This window comes from Indicator indicator, chromosome 14 (assembly GCF_027791375.1).
Source record: "Indicator indicator isolate 239-I01 chromosome 14, UM_Iind_1.1, whole genome shotgun sequence".
Classification (NCBI taxonomy): domain Eukaryota; kingdom Metazoa; phylum Chordata; class Aves; order Piciformes; family Indicatoridae; genus Indicator; species Indicator indicator.
Window position 1 is genome coordinate 2,876,532 of NC_072023.1, and position 16,830 is coordinate 2,893,361.

Here is a 16,830-nt window from a genome sequence, read left to right on the forward strand (position 1 = left end):
AAACTCACCAGGCTTCTCTCTTTGATTCCAGTGTGTTTCCAACTTGGAACTTGTAACTTTTTTTCAACTTCCAGTGCTGTTGCCTAGTGAAAATATTTGCAAAACCTGCTTATGCAGGGAGATTCAACATGCTTGCACATCCCTTTTACATGTTTTTAAAGGCAGCTTGCACAGTTTTCAAGTAACTATTTCTTTTTGACAAGTTACTACCTCCATTTTTTAACAGCAGTTGTAGTTGGCAAACTAAGCTTCCCATAGTGATATGTTGCTGGAATCCTCTTCTGGTGTCTGAATCAAGTTCTTTGTGCATGTCTGTCTGTCAGTTCAATGTATTTTGGATCTTCTCTCAAGACCAGACTGAGTCAGCACCCTGCTGTAACCTCTTCAGCTGTGTTGGTAGCCTGCTTTTACTTCATCTCCTCAGCCCCTTTAAGTCTCAAGAGAGGGAGACCCCAAGCTCCTGATAGCTCCACACTCAGTGGAGGTCTGGGTGGATGGAGCCTAGGTGAGACTCAAGGTATTTCCATTCAGGGCACTGAGAAGCAATCCTTAATCCTGTTTTTTTCCTGAGCATCCAGGAGGGACTTTGATCCTGGGCTGCCCACAGGAAGGCCAGCAATGTAAATGGAAAGTGGTAGCTCTCAGCCATGCATACATTTTAGCCCCACTGCAGAGCCGATTACTCATTCAGACACAGCCTGAGGCCTTGTCACCAACCCCCTTTATCCCCTAAATAGCCACTTTTAGCCACCATTCCCAGAGTAAATTTGATCCTTAGAAATCCTTACCTCTTTATGCTGGTTAAAACCAATCCTCTCTCTAAGGCACAGTGCTACTCCTTTCTTTTTCTTTCACCAAACACCACCTCTCTCTCAAAATCTCTGCCATGACTCTGCTGGCTCTGCATTATCTGATTTGGAACAGAATAGATGAAGCTGGGGGGGGGACAGGTTGTGGGTTTTTTGGGAGGTGGGTGGGTTCCCTGTGCTGATTTTCATTAAGGTCACTTCATACCCTATTGAGCTAGGACCACCTTTAATCTCTGTTCCTGCCACATTGCCTAATCCATTGCAAAGTATTGATTTGGAACTGGGATTTGGCTCTGGCATAGCAGGTAAATGACTGGAATTGCTGTGTGCTGCTCTTACCTTTTCTGTCCAGCTTCATGTGTGCCCTTAGTGATATCCAGCTGAAAATTGTTCACCTTCCTGTAACCTTTCTCTCCTAATGGCCACATTAAGAACATCTGAGGTTGATAAGAATTCCTGAGCCTTAAGGACATATTTAAGAGCCAGCTCCTTTCCACCATGTTACAGCCGGAATGTTTGTGATTTGTTTGAGACAGCCAAAAAATTGAGTTCCCAAATTGTAATTTAATTTGAAATTCATTGGGCATTTATGAAAATGGATGCCAGATAGAGAATATATTGTCAAGAAGAAGGCAAATTGAATAAATCCTTTAAAGTAATTCAACCTCAGATCTTCCTATGATGTGTTAAAAGGTTGCCTGGAGGAAAACCAAAACAAAACAAAAGCCACACACACACACAAACCAACAAAAGAAAAACCCAAGCAAAAAAATTCTGACTCAATGTGAAAAACTTTCCAGTATGGAAATTAGTTTTAATTTTATTTCTTTTTAAAATGCACTTACTGCATTAATAAAACTAAAAATATATTTACTAACTTTGGGCCTGGTTTTATGGTTTGAGAGTCCAGACTGGTGAAAAGGGAGTGACAGAGAGAAAGCCTTACTTGAGCAAAAGAAGTACCTGAAAGGAGCCTACAAGGAAGCCAAGAAAGGACTTTTTACAAGGGCTTGTAGTGATAGGATGAGAGGGAATGGATTGAAGCTTGATGAGGGGGGAATCAGACTGGAGATTGGGAAGAAATTCTGGATATTAGGAAGAAATGAGGAAGAAATTCTTTCCAGTGAGGGTGGTGAGACACTGGCACAGGTTGCCCAGGGAGGTTGTGGATGTCCCCTCCCTGGAGTTGTTCAAGGTTGGGCTGGATGAGGCCTTGAGCAACCTGGGCTGGTGGGAGGTGTCCCTGCAGGGGGGTTGGAGCTGGATCATCTTTAAGGTCCCTTCCAACCCAAACCATTCCATGAATCTATGAAATGAAAAGTGAGTTTTAAACAAGCAGCCACTCCTTGCCGTGGCTGATGTGAACTTTGTTACTCATTTGCAGCCCCCCAGGTAGGAGTGCCCCTGTGTGCCCATGGAGCTTGCAGGGTATCATGTCACCCTGGCAACCACACTGCTCAGATGTGAGGTCATGTTTGTCACCACTGTGTCTCAAGCTGCTTGCATCCATACTGCTTGCACCAGGTTTTGAGTTCAAGCTGCTCCTGGGGAGCCAGGCAGTATTAGTGTTACAGTTATAGGCTGATGCCTAGGAAAAGACCAAAGAACTTGAGTAGGAAATAGTTAAAGGTAAATAAATTACCATAGGATATGGTACTTTTGCTTTTACAGACATGTCCTCTGCAGACACAAGCAGATGGAGCTGACAATGTGGAGTTAATTGCACATCTGAGGCACAGAAAAGAGATGGGATGAGGGGAGCAATAATAAATCACAAAGTTGCATGTAGTCATATGAGCAGCTTGACAGTTTCCAGTTCAGCCCTAGATGATAAATAACATTCCCACCCCCCCCCTCCACCACCCCCCCCAAGCAGTGAGAGCATTTTAGCACAGCACATAAGAAGGGGGATATTGGAAATCTCATGTCTGCAGCTAAAGGCACAATCAAAGGGACATGGTTGAGCACCAGACTTGGTAGAGCTAGAGAATGGTTGGACTTGATGATCTTAAAGGTCTTTTCTGTGATGCTCTGATTCTGTCTAAAACCATTTGCATGCTTACCTTCATGCAACATCCCTCTTGTGCATTTGTGGTGCTGCCAAGTTTCTTGATACAAACAAAACAAACTTGTATTTATTTCAGGGCTCCAAAAGAAATTCTGTGTGTCACCCTGACAATAACAGAAAATTTTCTCTCTGAAACTTCTGGGCAGCAGTCCAGTTCAAGATGAAGACCACAGAGATGTTGGTGTCTACATGCAAGCTAGATGTTTGCATTGCCAGCAGAGCTGGTGGGAGGTGGGTGAGAGTGGGGAGGTCTTGCATCAGTTGTATCTGAGGTACTTCTGATGTGTGAGGCATTCAGACAGGACTGGCCAACCTGGCACTGCAACTGTCTGGAGAAGCAGCTCCAGACAATGTGGAGCCTCTCAAAACAGCAGTGAGTGAGAGCTGAGCATTGGAGGTCTCCTTAGGATGACCTCAAGCACATAGCTGATGTCCAGTTGAAAGAATCAAGCTCTAGACTCCTTTGAATACACTGACCGAAAGCTCAATCCATTGTGTGAACATCTAATGCCACTTGAGGCTTGGGATGTCCTGCCTGGTTTCAGGCTACCCTTCTGGAAAGGCATCAGTTCCCATATGTCCTATGCCATATCTGCCAGCTCCAGGGAGGTGTCTCAGATACCACAGAGGTTCTCACGTTGCTTTAGACACCAACATCTAAGCAACTTAATCAAGCCTTGGGCCTCCACTGGCTCTAACAGGTATGCAGACAGGTTTAGTTGCCTACATTCAGGCCCTAGAGATGGCTTTGGGCACCAAAGTCATCCTTGGGAGCTGAGTGGTGTGGTGGAGGGTCTGCAAAAAGAACCAAACCTTCCTGGAGCTGCCTGTGGGGCTAGGCACCTCGCCCTGGCACAGGTCCTTCAGTGATGAGAAACATCCTTATGCAGTAGAGTCCTGCACTTAGCCTGTGTGCAGATACTTAGATTTGAGTGTCTGCCTGGTGCACTGGATCCTACCCACACTCATAGAATTATAGAATCATAGAATCACAGAATCATAGAATCACAGAATCACAGAATCACAGAATCATAGAATCACAGAATCACAGAGTCACAGAATCATAGAATCATAGAATCATAGAATCACAGAATCACAGAATCACAGAATCATAGAATCACAGAATCACAGAATCACAGAATCATAGAATCATAGAATCATAGAATCACAGAATCATAGAATCACAGAATCACAGAATCGTAGAATCATAGAGTCATAGAATCACAGAATCACAGAATAACAGAATCACAGAATCACAGAATCATAGAATCACAGAATCACAGAATCATAGAATCATAGAGTCATAGAATCACAGAATCATAGAATCACAGAATCATAGAATCATAGAATCATAGTCAGAATTACAGAATCATGGAGTCATAGAGTCATAGAATCACAAAATCATAGAATCATAGAGTCATCATCATAGAATCATAGAATCACAGAATCATAGACTCATAGAGTCATAGAATCACAGAATCATAGAATCATAGTCATAGAATCACAGAATCATAGAATCATCATCACAGAATCATAGAGTCATAGAATCACAGAATCATAGACTCATAGAGTCATAGAATCACAGAATCATAGAATTATAGAATCACAAAATCATAGAATCATAGAGTCATAGAATCACAGAATCATGGAATCACAGAATTAGAGAATCATAGAATGGTCTGGGTTGGAAGTGACCTCCAAAGCTCATCCAGTCCAACCCCCCTGCACTCAGCAGGGACATCCTCCACTAGATCAGGTTGCCCAGAGCCCTGTCCAGCCTGACTTTGAATATCTCCGGGGATGGGGCCCCAACCACCTCCCTGGGCAACCTGTTCCAGTGTTCTGCTACCCTCATGGTAAAGAACTTGATCCTAACATCTGATCTAAATCTACTCTTCTCTAGCTCATTTCATTAAACCTCAACTGGGTCCAAACATGGCATGTATATTTTCCAGATACCTGTGTTTCACGGAGAGGATGAAAATTTGGGAGGATTCCTGACTCTTCCATTGATCTGGAGGTCTAAAACCACAGCAAAACTCACTATGACATAAAGAATCACTAGCTGTTTTCCCAAGAAGTTCCCTACTTTTCTGCATAAGAAAAAAAACCAAAGAAACCAGAAAGCACTCATTTTCATGCTGATTTGAGGGGAAATTGTTGTTAGCAGGGTTAATGTCATGCTCATGCCTCTCTTCTTCCTTCCTTTTGCCTTCACTTTAGCTTTGCCAGGCGAATTCAGAGAAATCCATCCTCATGGCTGCAGTGGTTTCACAGTAGGGAAGTGTTTGAGCCCAGGGCTTTGCAGGTCTATTGACCACGCTAAAATCACCAAAATGCTTGATGACACTTTGGGGGTTTTTGCTTATTATTCCTCGTTTTTAAATAGCTTGAAAAAGAAGTGAAAATTAACCAGTTGTTTAGGCAGTTACTGTGATTTTGACTGAAATTTCCGAGGCTCTAAGGTTCCTTTTCGGTTTTAGGCCTCCAGCTTGCTCTCCTTCTGCTACTGGTGAGTTTCTGAGTCCCAGCTCTGACACAAATATTGTTACTAAAAGTTCTCATACACATCCTCTTCCTGCCAGTCTTGCAGAGAACCCAACCAGAGGTGTGTTGGAAATGTCAAGGGACAGAATCAAGGCAACAAAAAAAACCCACAAAAATCCATCAGTCAAATCTTGCCTCTGCTCCTTGTCAGGACAAGTGAACAGTGAGCAATGCTCTTCATTTGCCAGCCCAGGAGCCACCTTCCACAGCTCTGCATCCAGCAGATCCTGGGCAGGGAAAACCTTCATGCCAGCCCTTTCTTCATCTGGGGATAACTCTACTACTATACACAAGGGATGCTGCAAAGGAGCAACTCGATCAACATCTCCTTTTGTTATCTTTAGATCTGACTTGGAGTCTAGACACCAGGAGGAGATTTCTTAGGAATGTTGCTCCGATTACCTCCTAATTCAGGGGTGGTTTTACACTCCTGTCAACAGGAAGGAAGCTCTGCTTGCAAGCACCTTCCTATCCTGGAGCCAGCCAGCTGCCAGATGAGAGTGCTCACAATATCTGGCATTTTTTCTTTCCCTAAGCTCTATATTCCTCTGCCTTCGCTCTGCGTGAGCCTGGAGAACCATCTTTCCACATCCTCCCCAGAATACAAAGCACCCTCAGTGCATGACCCCACTTCTTGGCCAAATGCTGAGTCCTTTTCTTCTGCCCTCTGAGCTTGTTCTGCATGACAGTACTTGTGTCTTTAACACGTCTTTTGTGTGGCAAGTTCTGCCCTGAGATTTGCTATGGATCTCCCATCGAGGTCAATGGATGTGGTAAGTATGTCTGCATAGCTCAAGCCCTGCTTTACTGTAAGAGCAAAGAAAGGCACAGCGCTGGGATGTGATAAATCATTCCTCACTCTGGATGCTGGCTGTCACAGCTACTGTAGCCGGCTGGCTCCTCGGAGGGAAGAATGAGGGCACAGCTTACTTTGCACCCCGCCTCAGCATCCCTTGGAGCATCCAATACTGCCACAGACTATCAGGGGTGTCCTTATTTCTCCTTAGGTATCACAAGGGGCCAGGTGAAACCCGATCTGTTGATGGATTTGGATTTAAATTATTTTCGATCAGAGCTTGCTCCAACCAAGCTGAAAATTCATCTGATTCCAGCTTCAGGTCCACAGCGGGAGAGCTCTGTCTGCGAACAGACCTGAGCCTGCAAAAATTCCAGCTGTCGAAAGGAAATGGACTTGATTTAGCTCCTAACCCAATCTGTAATTCCATTAAAGAGGCAGAAAGGGGACAGACACACTTGTCCCGTTTGTTTTGTTACGTGCTTTTTTGGGGTGGCTAGTTTTGTAGCCACATGTTTGATGGTTTGTTATCCCCCCTGATTTTTATCTGGCCTCTGTCTTCATCGCACTGAGTTCAGACTGTTGAGTAGTGGTGTTTGCTTTGTTTTGTTTTCAATCTTAATAATCTTCTCAAATGAGCTTTTTGCCCCCGGATATCTCAGACGTTGCTCAGACCTCAGGTCATGGAAATACCTCTGCGGCTGGAGAAAATAATACCTGCAAAATAAAATGATTGGGATTTGGGGGGGGTGGGGGAGGTGGGAATGATTGCTGCCGTGGGTCGAACGCCAGCATTCCTGCCTTCGGATGTCAATACCTCTCTAGAGGCAGAGGGGCTGCTTTGCAATTAAACTCTAGTAACAATTCGTTGAAGTTTAAAGCCTAAAGAGCAGCAGCCTGTGAATGGAAACACTTAAACGATACATTAGGATTTAGTTACAGGCTTTGCATTTGTTTTCTTAACCAAATGTAAAACAATTGTGGAGCTGGGCTTACAGGAGAGAAGATTGGACTTGGGGTTTGGGGTTTTTTTATTGTTTTGTTTTGTTTGAGCACCAGCGTTAACGATCGGTGCTCAAGAGTTTTAGATTTCAGTCTTAAATTAGCAATTTAAAGACGACAAAGAATGATTTTCATGCTTGTCAGTTCTGATTAATGTAACATTAACCCCTAGAGAACAGTATATTGCTCCAGTACTTTATTTCGAGTTGCAAGAGACCAGCCTTGGGAAACAATGAGAGGTTGTTTGGGGCTGCTTTGCTCATAGGTTTTTTGCCCCTCTCTTTTTCTTTTTTCCCCCTTTTTTTAACTTGAATTCCAAAGCTGCCGCTATCTCCTGCTGCTATCACTCTTACTCCTTGCACTTCTTATGGTTGTTACTTCCCAAGGTAGGTGACAAGGAGAGATTTCCTAAATGACACCCCAGCAGAGCTAATGCCATTTCGTTTCCTCCCTGCAGATCTCTGCGTTTGGACTTGCAGCTCCTGCCTTGAGCCCAAGCAGCCCCAGCTCTCTACTTTACTAATCTGAGCTTTCAAGGGCAAAAATTGCTTGGAGCATGCACAGGAAATTTATATGCTGCTCTCCTGCTGAAGAAATTACAGAGAGGGGAAATCAACCCCAGAATGTGAAAAGTGGCAGAGAAGAAGAGCAGTTTTGCTGTGAAGGAGGTTGCTTTTGGATTAAACAAAACAAAACCCAAAACAAACCAAAACCCAACCCAAACTAAACCAAAACACCCCAAAACAACAACAAAAGCATTGCTGCTGTTTCCCTGGCTGTAGAGCAGCAGTTTCAGTGGTTGCTGTTTGTCAGCCCCAGTCTGGAGGTGGTGAGATGGGCTATAAGGAGGATGGTAGAGATAAGGAGAGGCCATGCAGCAGTGCATTTGTCACCTGTGGTGGATTAGGATGTGAGTGGAGGCCCTTTGGTTTTCCCTGGTCTCTTCCAGGAGTAGAATAAGACAGAAACTGCACCCAGGGAGGTTGCCCAGGGAGGTGGTGGAAGCCTCATCCCTGGAGGTGTTTAGGGCCAGGCTGGATGTGGCTGTGAGCAACATGATGTAGTGTGAGGTGTCCCTGCCCATGGCAGGGGGGTTGGAACTGGATGATCCTTGAGGTCCCTTCCAAGCCTAACAATTCTATGATTCTATGACATGAGACAGCAAGAGGTCTGCCATGAACCTAGATACTGTCCCCCAGAATGAGCTGATGGAAGCCTGGTGTTTGCCATGTGCACAGATGACTCTGCAGAACATGCTCCTCATACATGTTTAAATGAGGATTTCAAGGCAGGAAAAAAAAAAAGTTGTGTTAAAATTAAAAAGGAAAGGGGGGAAGAAGGAAGAAAAAAAAAGCTTTGGAAAGTTTCAGCTTTCCAAAATGCAGCAATTAGATGAACAGTTTTGCACCCAAACTTCACCTGCCTTCCAAAGAATTCCAGTGTATCCTCTGATGGCTGCAATCTCTCTCACCCAGCAATCCCTCCGTGGGAGAAGCAAAGACCATAAAACCTCAGCACAGGCACAGAAAAATAAAAGCATCTCTCCCATCCCAGCTGTTTATATCTGCTTCTGTGTTTCCAGGGGTTTTAGGCCACGTTTTGTTTTGCTTCTCTTCTGTTGCTGCCTAAACATTGGGAGTGAAGAGCCAACAGCTGCCTCACATGAGCCCAGCACACAGCAACGAAGGCAAAGAAATAAATCTCTGCTGAGCAATGTCCACTTTCTGTGCTTGCTCTAAGCCCCTTGACTCCAATGGGAGCTTGAGGATCTGCAGGAATCACAGACCTGGTCTTGAAGGGTGATTTATGCTTCATGTATTTATGAAGGCTGAGGGAATTGGGGCTGTTTAATCTTCAGAAGAGGAGGCTGAGGAGGGCAGAGCTCATTGCTCTCTACCACTCCCTGAAGGGAGATTGGAGTGAGGGGAGGATTGGTCTCCCCTCACATGCAACAAGTGACAGGACAAGGGAAAACAGCCTCAGGTTGTGCAGGGGAGGTTCAAGTCAGATATTAGGAAAAAATTCTTGACAGAAAGGGTTCTCAGGCACTAGAACAGGCTGCTCAGGGTGGTGGTGGAGGCATATAGAAGACACATGGATGTGGTGCTGAGGGACGTGGTGCTGAGGGACATGGTGCAGTGGCAGCGGCTTAGCAGTAGTGGTGGGATGAGCTCTAGGTGAGCAGTTGGACTTGATCTCAAAGGTCTCCTCCAGCCTCAACAGTTCCATGATTCTATGATTCTGTGCATACCAGGAGTGGACAGATGCCAGCAGATCCCAGAGCAGAGGGGTGGCTGCCTTGTGTGCCTCTGTGCATGCCTCCCATCCAGGCTCCTCCAAAGCCACTCAGTAGGTCCATGAGGAAAGGTACACCCAGGTGGTCTTGCCAATGCCTTTCAGATCTCCCCTGGCAGCTCCAAGCTGCTGGCTTATCAGTGCTGTGTCTGCGCAGCAGGGGTTCACAGGTGGTGCACAGGGTAGGTTGGGAGCTGCAGGGTAGGCATCCAAGAGCATGAGAGGCAGCTCCACCGCAGAAGAGCACGAGGAGGAAGCCACCAAGAGAGTTCATCTCCCACAAGATGTGACAGCCTGACAGCAGCATCCTGCTCCTTTGGGCGTGGGACTAATGTGCAGCAAGAGGAAGCTCCTACAGTGAGGAGCCTGCCTTTGAAGCTGATGATTTAGACACAAGGGATAGGAGAGGAAGTGCATGGTGGTAATTTATTGTGGTTGTCAAGCTTCTTAGGCTGCTTTACCTGCATGGAATCAAGTACCAGTGAGTCATCCTGGGTGACATCTGGCTTCCCAAAATGTAAAGTGCCTTTCAGAATGCCCCCACATAAAGAAAAAAAAAGAAAACAATGAACATCGGGAAACATGCTGGAAATTAAATGATGTTTCCTCCAGAGGCTGGAAGTGCCCTCCCCAGATGACAGGGAGGAGCAGGGGGAATGGAGTAAAGCTTGGAATTCCCTATGGAAGGAGCTCAGGAGGTGATCTCTTTGCTCATTCTAGCCTTGGCTGCAAATAAGAGGAAAGAAGAGGAAAGAGGACCAGATCCAGGGACAAGGGGTGCTCCTCCAGCCTCCAAAGACAGCCCCAGGAGGTGGGACATCTAATGCCAGTTCCCTCAGCTTTACACACGTGTGAAGGCACACAGCTCCCTGCCTGTAACAATCACAGAGTGTGGGGGCTTGGAAGGCACCTTGAAAGATCCTCCAGTCCACCCCTCCCCCCCCCCCCCCCCCGGACAGGTCACACAAGAACACATCCAGGTGGGGTTTGAGTGTCTCCAGAGAGACTCCACAACCTCTCTGGGCAGCCTGTTCCAGGGTTCTGTCACCCTCATAGTGAAAAAGTTTCTCCTTATGTTCACCTGGGACCTCCTCTGCTCCAGCTTGCACCTGTTGCCCCTTGTCCTATCTAATTGGACACCACTGAGCAGAGCCTGGCTCCGTTTCAAATCCATGCCTGATGCTCTTTGAATAATCCTGATGCTGGAATACTTCACATTTGTAAACTCTTTGGAAGCTTCTCTTTTTCTCCACCCTTTGTTGTTCACAGGGCAAAATGGAAAAAGAGAACATGGATTTTTGAGCCTAACTTAGGTTTTGGGACCATTTCCAGTTATCTGATGCTGACATTTAGCACAGTTTGCTGTTCAGTCACTCAGTGTGACAAAGTTTCATGCAAGCTGCAATTACAAAACAGGTGAAACCCTCTGGTTTGCATAGAGGAGGCAGTGATGTAATGTTTGTGGTTCTACTGCCAAGAAAGTGAGGAGCCAGGGCTCATTGGTGCCCCTGATGTGCTCTGTGAGAGCAGTGAGAGGTTCAAGATGTCACTTGAAGAAATCACATCACAGAATCATTCAGCTTGGAAGAGACCCCTGGGATCCTCAAGTCCAACCATTGACCTTACTCTAAAACCTTTCCCCCTAAATCATATCCCCAAGCACCACATCTAAACAACCTTTACACCCATCCAGGGCTGGTGACTCCACCCCTTCCCTGGGCAGCCCATTCCAATGTCTGACCACTCTTGATGGGAAAAAAAAAAAATTCCTCATGCCTATACCTCCCCTGTTGCAGTTTGAGGCCATCCCCTCTTGTTCTAAAGAACAGCTGAAAATCCAGTTCTGGAAATATTTCACCTAATATGGGTCAAAGCCAGCTCCTTAGTGTGCTGGAAGTGGAAGCAATTTGAGGAAAGCCTCTGCCCTGTTTGTTCACCTCAAACCCTCAGCAATGCTGTGGGCTTAATGAGATGCTGCTTGTCTCCTGCCTTGGGCTGCTTGGAGGCTTTGGGTGCTCCACCACACGAGTGAGTCCTTCATGCAGTAAAAGAAAATGCTGCAAATAAAAGAGGAAAAAGAAGATTGTGAAACCTCTGGGCGTGGCAAAGGGCATTTGGCAGGCATGACCTTTCAAACCTCTTTGATTGCTTTAATTGACTTCAAAGAAATGAGATCTTTCTCACTTCTCAGGCTTTTCACCAAAATATATCTTTTTGGTAGGGCCTCTTCCTTGAAACATTGACCTGGGAGTACAGCACTGAGCCTGGTCCTTCATGAACCCTATTTCAAACATCCTTCTGCTCTAGGTTTAAATGTCTAATCTCAATGAGGAGTGGCTTCTGCAGCAGATGTGTTTGATTTGATCATAGGATCCAAGAGCCACAGGTTACTTCATGCTGGAAGGGACCTCCAGGGACTCAAAGCAGGAGCAGCTGTGAGATCAGACCAAGTTGCTTCAGGATTTCTTCCAGCTAGGACTGGTAGAAACTTCCCAGGATGAAGGTTGGACAGCTTGCTTGGGCAGCCCATCCCACTGAGTGCCTTCATGGGGAAAGGATCTGTTCTTCCATCCTTAAGGATCTGTTCTTCCATACTGCAGAATCTTTTCTTCCATCCTGTCTGAAACTCTCATGCCATGCCTGCTGCCTCTCAATCCCTCCTCAGCAGACTGCAAGCAGCTTTTGCAACCTTTACTTGCTGATAATTCCTTGGGTATGTCAGCAGCAACATCTTGCAAGCAGCAGCAGAAAGGAAATTGTTGGTAATGTTCACCACAGCACCACAGGCATTTCCTGCTCTAATTATAGATGTTGTGGTGTCTTGGGCAGGCCAGGAGGGGGCTGGCATGGGCTTGCTGCCCCGCTGCTGTGCAGGGAATTGCAGGGTACAGGCCTTGGGTGGTGTGGACACTGGTGATAAGCACTGGGGCTTTCCAGCGGTGACCTCTGTAGGTAGTTTGTGGTTGGAAGGCTAAGAACAGCAGTGAAGAGCTTTCACACTGTCATTTAAAGTGAAAGGTAAACCCAGGAGGAGTCTGTAGGCGTTCACAAAGACATGCAGGCTGCTGTGTGGGAAACAAAGCAGCCACTGTGGCTGCAGAAAGTGCCCATTGAGTCTTGTGTTTTTGTCAGTGTCCTCACTTAGCAGAACTATTTTAAAAACTAAAAATACCTGTGATGAGTCTTCTTTTATTTTTTATTTTTCCTTTTCAGTTTTCTTTTTCCTTTTTTATTTTTTATATTTTTTCTTCTTCTTTTATTTTTCTTTTCCTTTCTTTTCCTTTTTCTTTCTTTTCCTTTTCCTTTCTTTTCCTTTTTCTTTCTTTTCCTTTTTCTTTTTTCCCTTTTTCTTTTTGTTTTCTTCTTTTTTCCTTCTTTTTCTTTTCCTTTTCCTTTTTCTTTTTCTCTTTTTCTCTTTCTCTTTTTCTTTTTCTTTTTCTTTTTCTTTTTCTTTTTCTTTTTCTTTTTCTTTTTCTTTTTCTTTTTCTTTTTCTTTTTCTTTTTCTTTTTCTTTTCTTCCTTTCTTTTCTTTTCCTTTTTTCCTTTTCCATTTCCTTTTTCTTTTTGTTTTCTTTTTCCCCCTTTTTCTTTTCCTTTTCCTTTTTTTTCCTTTTCCCTTTTTCATTTTACTTTTTTTTCTTTTCCTTTTCCTTTTTCTTTTTTCTTTTTTTTTTCCTCCATTTTTTATCTCTCGTGCAATCTTGTTAAACATTGACCAACATTTATGAAATCCTGACTTTGCTTTTTCTTTTTGGTATCAATTTACCCCTGTGGGTCCACTGCTGCTCCTTGGTACATGGCTCAGGGCCACATCCCTTCAGGCTCCTGCTGGGACAGCTGAAGCAGAGGTTTTACTCTTAGCTCATGTGGAAAGGATGCTGTCTTTCTGCTGTGTTTTCATTTGGGGCTCAAAACATCAAATGACTCAGCTGTCTTGGATGTCAGCATGTAGGAGGAAGTTGAATGTACCCAAGCGTTGCTGGGTGAGGCTGGACACAGATTTCAGGGACTCATAGAACAGCTTCAGCTGGAAGAGACCTTAAAGATCATCTAGTTCCACCTCTCCTGCCATGGGCAGGGACACCTCCCACTGGAACAGGTTAATCACAGCCTCATCCAGCCTGGTCTTAAACACCTTCAGGGATGAGGTGTCCACAACTTCTCTGGGCAACCCATTCCAGTGTCTCACTACCCTCACACTGAAGAACTTCTTCCTAATGCCCAATCCAGAGCTACCCTGCTGTAGTTTCAAACCGTTGTCCCTCATCCTATCACTCCAAGCCCTTCTAAACAGTCCCTCCTCAGCTTTCCTGCATTCCCCTTCAGGTACTGGAAGGCTGCTCTAAGGTCTCCCAGAGCCTTCTCTTCTCCAGGCTGAACACCCCCAACTCCCTCAGCCTATCCTTGTAGGAGGGGTGCTCCAGCTCTCTGATCAGCTTTGTGGCCCTCCTGTGGACTCTCTCCAACAGATGTGGGCTCAGCTGGCCCAGATGAGAGGTTAACTTGGAGCACAGGCAGGTCCTCATCCTCTCTGTGAGTGGCAACTACCCTGCATTGAACTGGCCTGCCCTGCATTAGGATTTTTGAGTGGGGATTTCCTGCTTGCCCATAACTGCTTTATGCTCAGGAGAGAGTGGAGAAGAAGGAATTGTGGAGACAAAGGAGTATTTCAGCATCTCAAGGGGGCCTACAAGAGAGCTGGGGAGGGACTGATTGGAAGGGCTTGGAGTGATAGGATGAGAGGAAATGGATCGAAGCTGGAGCAGGGGAGAGTTAGGTTGGCCAGATGAGGAAGTTCTTCACCATGAGGGTGGTGTAATAGCAGAAGAGTACCTCCTCGAGTCCCACCATCAACCTAAGACCAGCATGGCCATGAAACCATGTCCGCAAGCTGTGATGGACAGCTGGTGGTGTGACACCCTCCTGCTGTCCTCTGGTGGCCTCAGAAGAGCTCAGACACACTGCAAGGCTCCATCTCTGGTGAGAACACTCCAAGACTAACAGCCCTGGGAGATGAGGGACCTGAGGGGCCAATGCCACCACTGCAAGATTCTGAGTGTCCAGCAACCACTGCCAGGGGGACTCTGAAGGTGACCACACAACTGCTCTCTCCATTTTTTTCTCTCCACCACTGGTGTAGGCTCCATGTCTGAAGAAAGTGCCTGCTGGTCTTTAAAAGTGTTTGCACATTGAATGAACATTGTTAATGCACAGGTTAGATTTGATTCCTCCCCACTCCTGCTCTACCTTGGTGAGAAACTCCTTCACATGGTGCCCTCTTCATTCCCAGTGCCACACTGGTCACTGTGTGTGAGGCAGGATGAGTCCCCTGGGAAGGAGCAGCCAGGATCAAAGTGAGCAAGAGTGGTTTGAAGGGCTGGGGAGAAGGCTGCCCGTTGCCCTGTCTGTGGGCACCCTCCCTGTTTGGTCATTTTCACCCAGGTCTGGGATGTTTGACCCATGCAGAGCCCTCTCACATCCACACATTTGTCCACAGTGAGCTGAGATGGCCTCTGGGATCATGCTGGTGGCCAGGAGTTTTGCTGCCTTGGTACTCTGGAGCTTACCTGTGGCTTCAACAAAGTCTTGTTGGCAGCTGGCCTTTGGGCTTGAGACCTGCTGGAGCAGGTCCAGGGGAGGGCCACGAAGATGAGCAGAGGGCTGGAGCACCTCTGCTGCAAGGACAGGCTGAAAGAGTTGGGGCTGTTCAGCCTGGAGAAGAGAAGGCTCTGGGAAGACCTTATTGTTGCATTTCAATATCTGAAGGGGACTCCAGGAAGGCTGGGGAGGGACTGTTGAGAAGGGCTTGGAGTGATAGGATGAAGGGCAATGGTTTGAAGCTGGGGCAGGGAAGATGGAGGTTGGACATCAGGAGGAAGTTCTGCACAATGAGGGTGGTGAGATACTGGAACAGGTTGCCTAGGGATGCCAAGACCCCATCCCTGGAGACATGCGAGGCCAAACTTGATGTGGCCCTGGGCAGCCTGATCTAGTTGGGGATGTCCCTGCTGGCTGCAGGGGAGTTGGACAAGTTGACCTCTGAGGGTGCTTTCTAACACCACACATTCTGTGACATTCACAGATTCAGAGAGTAGATCCATCAGGTTGGAAGGGACCTCAGGGATCATCTAGTTCTCCAGCCTGGCAGGATTTGGAGACCACCAACAGTCTTCATCCTACATCAAAGACACATGTCCAGCCTTTAAGACTAGAACTTTCAGTACCAGCTGACAAAACCTTGGAAGAGCAGAAGGAAACCTACAGTTTAAAATGCTGCCATCAGAGGGCAGTCTGAGATAGCTCCAGAAGGAAGAGACCTTGCACAGCCCTGAGTTATCCTCACCAAAAAAAAAAAAAAAAAAGAGAGAAGGCTGATAGGAGTGAGAGACTTGTCTCAACCCAAAGTTTTATCTTTCACTTTAGAAAGGATCGATTTTGGCAGTTAGTGACTTAGAATGAGTGTAAAAGGGGAGCTTCTGCAGCAAACACAAATTCCATCTTGCCTGGAAGAGATCATAGAATCATAGAATCATGGAATCATAGAATCATAGAATCAGTCAGGGTTGGAAGGGACCACAAGGCTCATCCAGTTCCAACCCCCCTGCCATGGACAGGGACACCTCACACTACATCAGGCTGGCCAGAGCCTCATCCAGCCTGGCCTTAAACACCTCCAGGGATGGAGCCTCAACCACCTCCCTGGACAACCCATTCCAGGCTCTCACCACTCTCATGGGCAAGAACTTCTTCCTCACGTCCAGCCTGAACCTCCCCACTTCCAGCTTTGTTCCATTCCCCCAGTCCTATCACTACCTGATACCTGATCTACAGTGAAGTGTCTGAGCCCCAAAGTCAGCAGTCAGAGGGATGAGATTCAGTTTTGTACAGCTGCATTCTCCTGCTAGGAATCTGGGATTTGAATTTTCCCTTCAGAGGAAAAATTTTGTCACCTGATGTGGGAAGCAGACCATGGCAGGAGGCTGAGGGGAGACCTCATAGCTCTCTACAACTTCCTGAATGGAGGTTGCAGTGAGGTTGAGGTTGGTCTCTTCTCTCTAGTATCAGGTGATGGAAGGGGAGGAAATGACCTGAAATTGTGCCAGGGGAGGGTTAGGTTGGAGATGAGGAAAAATTTCTTTGCTGCAAGAGTGGCCAGGGATTGGCAGAGGCTGCCCAGGGAGGTGGTGGAGTCCCCATCCCTGGAGGTGTTCCAGAAACCTGTGGCCATGGCACTGTGGGCCATGGTTTGATGGCCATGGTGGTGTTGGGTTGCTGGTTGGACTCAGTGATCTTAGAGATCTTTTCCAACCCAA